Genomic DNA, 8,135 nt, shown 5'->3' with positions numbered 1-8,135 from the left:
ATAAATTAATAATGCATTGACTGATTATATTTTCTTGATTCTGCATTGATTTACTCTTGATTTTGAAATTTTTTCACTGACTGATTTCTCTATATATTATTTTTATTATTATTGAATATATTCATAGATTTATATATTTATTCATTCATTTCTAATTATGGCCGATTCTGTCCTCCACAGCAAAACAGTTGTTCACTGGCCTGCTTCTAATAAATCTGAATCAACCACTAGGTGGCCGCAAATCACCACCACTGTTTCTGCAGACTGTTCATCTTCATCTTAATCTTTGTAGCCTATAAATACAGTCCATGCAGTCCAAATAGTGGACATAGCTGTGGACATCGGGCGTGTGGCCGTTCATGAATCAGTTACACCAACATTAAAAAAATCAATTGTAAAATCATATATGTACATAGATAGTCTGAGTATCATTACTCTATGTTTGACGTCTGGAGCCACCTCACATCCTGAGTACAGGACAAATGGAACAGTGCTTTGATTTGATAAAGAATTATTTCACTGGCAGTTATGAGACGGACTACAGAGGAGTGTGGTAGCAAAGATGGGAGAGCGATAAGGGCATGTGACAAAGGTACTGAGTCACATTTGAACCTACAATGTCACAGAATCTTTTTTTTTTACATGAGAGCCCTGTAGTTGTTCATAGTACCGGTCTAGGATCACCAGTCAGGTCACATGGCTTCATTAATTTAAGACTGAAGGAAAAGTGCTGCCAGTTCAGCTCTTCTGCTGACTGTCAGGCTTTATACCAGATATGGAAAACTGTTTGGTTGGTTATCAGCTCACTTAGCTATTTATATAGTTAAGTGAGACAGTGAGAATGAAAGCGTGTGTGTTTGTGTTATGAGGTTTCATGGTAACCTTATAAATTACAGCTCCCTCATTTCATTACAGTGTAATTAGGCAGCAGTGAATATAGCATATGGTACGTTATGAGCAGTGATGGAGTGGTAAATTATGTGGTAAGTCATCATAAGGCAAACAGACACTATTATATATAAAAATCAGTTCTAGTTTCAGAAATTCATTTATTTATTCTTTATGACCCTATCTTCATATAACTTATGTCAGTTTGATAATACTTGGTATGATGCATACAAAAACATTAATGTCAGACTAAAAAGGCGGGTCAAGTTAACTCAGTTAAGTGGGTTTACCCTCCACTGCATCCCTGGTTATGAGACGTAATACTAAAAACACTAATACTGTGAGGGAAGAAGAGGGAAACTGGGCCAGTTAGGTTCATTTTGCTGCCATGCAAACTTTCTAGCTACGCTGTAGATACAGGGAATGAGAGCTGTAATCTGAACCACTAGCGGCTCCATTTAATAATGTATGACACAGTATATGTTGTATTTCTTAGTGGGTTCATTACTTGTGACTGAGCTGTAATATATCCATCTGTAATATATTTGCTACCTTTGAGGTTAATCTGTTGAATGGGCTCTCCGATGCTCTCCTCCTTGCTCTTGAAGTAGGAGATGGAGGTATCCTGGAACTTGAACCAGTACTGCTTGTAGCCCTTCAGAGTCAACCTCTTAGGCCTGAAACACACAGTCACACCGCTACAGGCTGGGCTTCACATAAACATCTTGATGCTAAGTACTCATATCTCCAAAAAGTCCGTTTTTCAGGACAAAGCTGGTTGATTTCTCCCATGTGCACCCATGCAATTTTGGCATTTCACTGTGCTTTTTCACTATGATTTGGCATGGTACTATTGTTATGAAACATTTTCTACACACGGAGGACTGATCTGTCATTTACAGTGAGAAAATTGAAAAATCACCAATATAAGGCTTTGCAGGAAACATGTTGTTTCATTGTAAGCCAATAGAAAAAGACTTAGAAAGATGAGACAAAGCCAAACATCTGCTACATAAGTAATAGTATGAAAGTGTATGTGTTTGTCTTGGTGGCTGTATTTTGTTCTAAAAGAAGGCATTGTGGACTGTGTGGTCGGAAACTGAAGCTCACCTGAATATCTTCAGATAGTCATTGAGCTCTGGTGCGGTCATGTTTTCCTGCGTGAAAGACAAAGCATTTGAAAACAGAATGAGGAACTATGAGGAAATCAGCTGCTGCTTCTCAGTCGACCCTCCACAATAGGGCTGAACAATTAATCAAAATTTTATCGAAATTGCAATATGGCCTACTGCAATTTTCAAATCGCAGGAGGCGCAATATTTGTTAAAGGCGAAATGTGTGTCAAAATACCATTTTAAATTAAATATTGTCGTGCTGCAGAGATGTCCTGGCCTACACATCATATTCTACAGACTTAAGAAAACATCTTTGTTTGGTACAGATCCCCGCAAAAATCACACCATAGTCATTTTAAGACGTTTTTCAATGAAAATGAGAATAATGATGTAAAAATTATCATTCCCTATAATATCGCAAATCATATCGCAATTGCAATATCAGACAAAATAATCGCAATTAGATATTTTTTCAAAATCATTCAGCCCTACTCCACAACTGACATTTGCATGAAAAGTACATCCAGTATATCTGACCAGCATCTCGGAGGCAGAGCTGCTGTCTCCCTCCATCTTGACCTCCAGGGACAGCAGGGCCGACTCCAGGTCCTCCATGGCCGCACTGGAGCTCAGCGTCTGGGGCTCCGACTGGGACACCTTGCTGATGTGGTACTGCATGTGTTTGTGTGTGACAGAGCAGAGGAGAAAACACTTTAACCATGTACGAACAAGGTGTTCATTTAAGAATTATGCATGTTACTGCTGCAGACACCTAGAACTTCTAGGAGGTTAACTTCTCTAGACTTGAGAAAAACAATGTCTGTCTTTCTCACTGATGTATTCTTACTGGATATTTTCATTTGGTTCATTTGGTTTTTGAAGAGAAGAGACAATAGAGAGCCCTTTTTTAATGGTTTTTAATACCTTAAATTCCCTGCTACTCGTTTCTTTATGATGATGCATTCAACTTTCCTATATATAAATATATACTGCATGAGTACTCATAATCTGAGTGTTCATTATGGAATGTACTGTATGATGAAAGCCAAGTCGATGCTTTCTACTCAGTGAAGTGAAGTGCCACAAGTCAAGCTCATCAAAGTCAGAGCTTTTTCTGAGCTCAAGAACTCAAAAGCCACTTCTGAATCCCTGGACAGTTCAATTCTACCAACATAACACTGGTATCTTAAACCCAACAGATGTATTTATAAAGTTTATCTTCATTTTTGTCAGCTGTATGGTTTGTCTCAGCTTATTAGTGAACCTGTCAGTGATGTAAAACAGACTCTGTGGCGCAACGGTAGCGCGTCTGACTCCAGATCAGAAGGTTGCGTGTTCAAATCACGTCAGGGTCAAACTGCATGTGTAACACTGTATGTACAACATCATGGATGCAGCATTATGTACACAAAGGTGTTAATTTCTATGTTATTGCTATGGTCCGTGACAGTCAAGTCAATATTTGTGAACATGAGGAATTCTTTCAAAGTGAGTTTTTATGGCCAAGTGAGCTCTATTCTATAGCACTATTATCAATTGTAAAGCAGAAAATATTCTACTGTTCTCAGATAAAACCCAGACTGTTCTCACAGTCTCCTTTACCATCTTTCCTAATTCATTTTCTATGGAGCAGCACCAGATTTGACATCACATGACATCACAGGTTCCAGTCTTAGCTCTGTGGTTTCTGTTCACATTAATTGTACAGCAGTAGACTATAGGAATGATATGGATTCTTAGATTGGATGGCAGTTGATTGGGTTAGGGTTAGTCAGGATCATAGATCATAGATTTTTGAAAATGCAATCACATTAAATTCAACCACTCAAACAAAAATAAAATAGTAACAATGTCTGAGACAAACTGATAGTGTACAAACATTATTATATGTTTTCCAGCCCTCTGAATATATATTATTTCTGGTCTACCTGTAGCGCTCCAAACAGCATCATCTCCTCCTCGGTGCAGTCGATGTCCTCCAGCAGGACGGCCCAGCGGGCCTGCTCATACAGCTGGGTCAGACGCACTGCATCGTACTGGAGGACCGAGGAGAGGAAGGGCGAAAAGAAGAGGAGAGAAGGGCGAGAGAGGGAGAGGAAAGAGAAGGAGAGGGAAGAATGGGGAAGGAGGGAGGGAGGGAGCAAGGGAGGGAGAGGAAAAAGAAGGAGAGGTAGAGAGAGGGAAGAATATGGAAGGAGGGACAAGGAGAAGGAACAGGGAATACAAGGTCAGTAATCAGTACTGCATGGAGTAAAAAATGATGTGGTGCTACACGCATACATCTGCAAACACACACATATACAAACACATGGACACACACACACACACATTCTTATTGTTCTATATCGTAGAAGGCAAAGTACTTGAAGCAGAGCCAGAGTCTGTCATTCTCTTGGACGCCCTGCTGCATGAGAGAACGAGAAGAGTCCAACCACCTGAGAGAGAGAGAGAGGGAGAGAGAGAGATGTAGGGAAAGAGGGTGAATGATACCTACTCTACACAAAAGCACAAAGATTAAGGGGATGAAGTGTCCTACAAATCAATGTATTTGCAGCTCTCCTCAGCTCGTCTCTCTTCTATCTGCTCCATTGTCTTCACTATCGGCGGACAGCAACTGGATACAGGTAGGAGGAAATACGAAACGAGCCAATCACCGTTCTTGTGGTCGTGCGTCGCCCTACGTGTAGTTACATTTTTGGAGAGGTGCATGTAAGCCACGGCGGGACCCTCTGCGTGCAACGCCGGACCTTCTCCGTCGCCCCGGAGGAGCTCCGGTGTGGTTTGACGTGCAAGTATAATTTGCGGGGATTATTTGAAATTTGAAATCTACCTATAATATGAAACCTTTTCATAAGACAAACAAATGATAGGGATGTAAACAGAGTCATTTTTCATGCATAGGCATAATATACATGTATGCACAATGCGTACCTGTGTGTGTGTGTGTGTACTCAACTGTTGTTTTTGTGTGACTTTCTCATTGATGCTGTTTTACTGGTCTTTTTCATTTGGTTCATTTGTTTTTTCCCACAGCGCAGCGGAGGGCATCATGAGGCAAATTCAGGTCAGGCATTCAGTCAGTCAGTCAGTCAGTCAGTCAGGTAACAGTGAGATGTCGCTTCATGAGATGGCCTCTAGAGGGCGTCTTTGACTAAGAGATGGCCTCTCGTCTATGGGCTAAACGCCACATTGAGTCTCACACACTGATAATGCCATATTGAATCCCACACAGAGCCACACTCTTCACCGTCAATTTACAGACATCCACATCTTCTTCTGTCCTGAAAACCTTAACGGTAGGTCATGTTATGACCTGTGGTGTGTGACGTTGGTGGAATAGGTAATTTAACCGTTAAACGTGTCACGCTACCGGAGCATTGCTCCCACACTGAGCTCCACTCTCTGCCGTTAATTTACATACATCCACGTCTTCCGTTGCCCTATAAACTTTAACGTTAGGTCACGTTATTACCTGTGGTATCTAAGTGACGTTAGTAGAATTATTTAATATCAATCAATATTAAATATATGACAGACTCTGTGGCGCAATGGTAGCGTGTCTGACTCCAGATCAGAAGGTTGCGTGTTCAAATCACGTCAGGGTCAATATTTCCACATACAGCTCACTCTATGTGGAACTTTATAATTTATATCTGTGTAACACTGTGTGACTTCTTCATGGGCAGCTCACTGTGTAGTAGTAGGAGTTATGTGTGTTCTTTGTGGCTCTTAAGGGTCAGACGTATGTATAACACTGTATGTGCAACTTCATAGATGCAGCACTATAGGCGTTCTGCCAGACTTGAACATTCACTTTCTACTGAGGTTACCAAAATGCATACACTCATGATACATGATAAATATTATGTTTATCTTCATTTTTGTCAGCTGTATGGTTTGTCTCAGCAGATTAGTGAACCTGTCAGTTATGTAAAACAGACTCTGTGGCGCAACGGTAGCACGTCTGACTCAAGATCAGAAGGTTGCGTGTTCAAATCACGTCAGGGTCAAGAGTTGTACTTCTTCATGGGCACCCTGCTGTATCACTATGTCTAAAGTTGGGGGTTTTAACAGTAGGAGTTATGTATCTTTGTAGTTCTTCATGGATAGAGCACTACATGCACTTCAACATCCGTTTTCCACTGAGGTTTCCTGGCTATTGATGCATTTTTTGGGGTGTTTTACTGGTTATTTTCATTTGGTTCATTTGGTTTTTGAAATGTTTTTAATAGCTTAAATTATTTTTTTGTAATTGTTTGCATGTTTGCAAAATTGCAAATTCACTGAAGGCCCTGAATGAGGGTGATGAGCGTACCTCAGGTGAGGGGAACCTCGGTCAGGTCGTAGATCTCCTCCATCCTCACTCTGCCCAGAAGGGTCAGATCTGCGCGACGCTCCCGTCTCCACTTGGGTCTTGTAAGGGTTTGGGCCTGGGGAGTCAGGTGGAAGTCCGGGCTTCGGTGTTGGAGCGATATAGGGTTGTGGATTTTGATCTGGGGGTGTGTGCGCTGGGCCGGCGAGTGCGTTGGGTTCGCCTCCAAGCGTGAGGGCAGTGATTGTGCGTGGATTAACATGAGCATCTGTTGCCCCGCGCCCAGTGTGCGTCTGTGGTCGCTGTCTGAGGGTATCCTGATGGAGTTGTCGTCCTGGGGCAGTCGGGGGACTTCCTGGTGGGGGCTGGGGGCAGGCTGGAGTTTGACCGGGGCGGGGCGACCACTGACCGACAACCGGCCTGACTCACTGGTACCAGGGAGGAAGAAGAAGAGGAGGAGGAGGGCTGCTGGTTACTGCTGCGGCTGGAGAATGAGAGAAAGAAGAGGGGTATGATCTGGCGGCTCCTCCGTAACAACTAGTCATAGAAAAAAGTCCAAATTGTTCATCAGTACAAGGAGAAACAACATGGCATATACAGTAGAATAGGGTTAAAATCAGGTAAGGGGTCCAACAGTCCCGTACCTGTATGTCTCAGTGGTGCTGCAGGGGCTGCAGAGCGCCGGGCCCTCTCCCTGACCCCCAGGCTTGACTTCCAGAGGCAGGGGCAGACAGTCCTGCGGCGAGCCCCTGCACCAGCTCTCCCCCCAGGGGCAGAGGAGGGGCGTCCATGCCTGGCTGGGTGGTATCGGCTAGGTCGGGGCTCAGAGGGGTCTGCGCTCGTGCCTGTGACGACCCGGGACCGACCCTCCTCTCTGACTTCACAGAGTCCGACTGACTCCGCACTGCCACTGTGGATACTGATGAAAGCGCCGCCGCCGTGGAGACCGCATTCGAGCGATCTGCCGCCACGGCGACCACGGGCACAACATCGCCCCCCCTTGCCCTCCCCATCTCTGTCACATTCCTCGCTCAGAACGAGTGCTGTCCGCTTCAGCCGGAGGCCCTCGTCTCTGCAGCCTCCTCTTGCACACTCGCACCACCTCGTTCATGTGCAGGAAACTGGCTGCCGCCAATATGTCCTCCACTGGCAGAGGGGCCTCCAGCTGCAGTACGCCCTCATACACAAAGTCCAACAGCAAGCCGAAGGCAGTGGCCGTGACGATGTCGCTGTCCAGCGTGATGGAGCTGCTGGAACCGTTTCCGCCGGCGCCCCCCGGAGAGTAGAACATGTGAAAGAAAGGCGAGCAGGAGGCCAGGACGGCCCGGTGAGCCAGGAAACGGGATGAGCCCACCTGGACGGTACAGTCGCACAGGAAGCCCCTCTGGCGCTGGGAACGCAGAGCTGACAACAACTGCTGAGAATGCTGGGGGAACTCCATGACCTGGGACAGAGAGAGACAGAAACAGAGAGAAAAAAAAGAGACAAAGAGAGATAAAGAGACAATGCTGCTGTCATTGTGATATGTCACTACAGCTTTGGGAGTACAATAACACAGTTTACACAGCTTAACAAACTGAGCTTAAGAGAGAATGTTAGACTCTGATAGGAACAGCATGAATACTTTAATTAAGCAGGACACTCACTGAAGGACAGGTAGGGTCTCTCTCTCTCTCGCTGAAAGATGTTTGATTGACAGCTGCCCGTCACGTGTCTTCAGAATGTTGTCCTCCTATACGTTGCCATGGTGACGTAGGCCCTTGTCCCAGTCTCTCACTAGAAGCTAAACCTTAATAAGTTATGGACAAGCAAGACAGCAA

At 44.3% G+C, this 8,135-nt stretch overlaps 3 non-coding genes and 1 pseudogene across 3 annotated transcripts; 3 read left to right on the top strand and 1 right to left on the bottom strand.

Annotated features, from left to right (window-relative positions):
• Positions 1–242: 242 nt before the first annotated feature.
• Positions 243–8,077, bottom strand: LOC139913007 (uncharacterized; annotated as a pseudogene).
• On the top strand, positions 3,287–3,358 carry trnaw-cca (transfer RNA tryptophan (anticodon CCA)). The gene has a single exon. It is a non-coding gene; the product is annotated as a tRNA-Trp (tRNA).
• On the top strand, positions 5,538–5,609 carry trnaw-cca (transfer RNA tryptophan (anticodon CCA)). The gene has a single exon. It is a non-coding gene; the product is annotated as a tRNA-Trp (tRNA).
• Positions 5,942–6,013, top strand: trnal-caa (transfer RNA leucine (anticodon CAA)). Its single transcript has one exon. It is a non-coding gene; the product is annotated as a tRNA-Leu (tRNA).
• Positions 8,078–8,135: the final 58 nt, after the last annotated feature.

The sequence above is a fragment of the Centroberyx gerrardi genome, chromosome 16 (assembly GCF_048128805.1).
Source record: "Centroberyx gerrardi isolate f3 chromosome 16, fCenGer3.hap1.cur.20231027, whole genome shotgun sequence".
NCBI lineage: Eukaryota > Metazoa > Chordata > Actinopteri > Beryciformes > Berycidae > Centroberyx > Centroberyx gerrardi.
The sequence above is the reverse complement of the archived record's forward strand: the minus strand, read 5'-3'. Positions and strand labels throughout refer to the sequence as shown.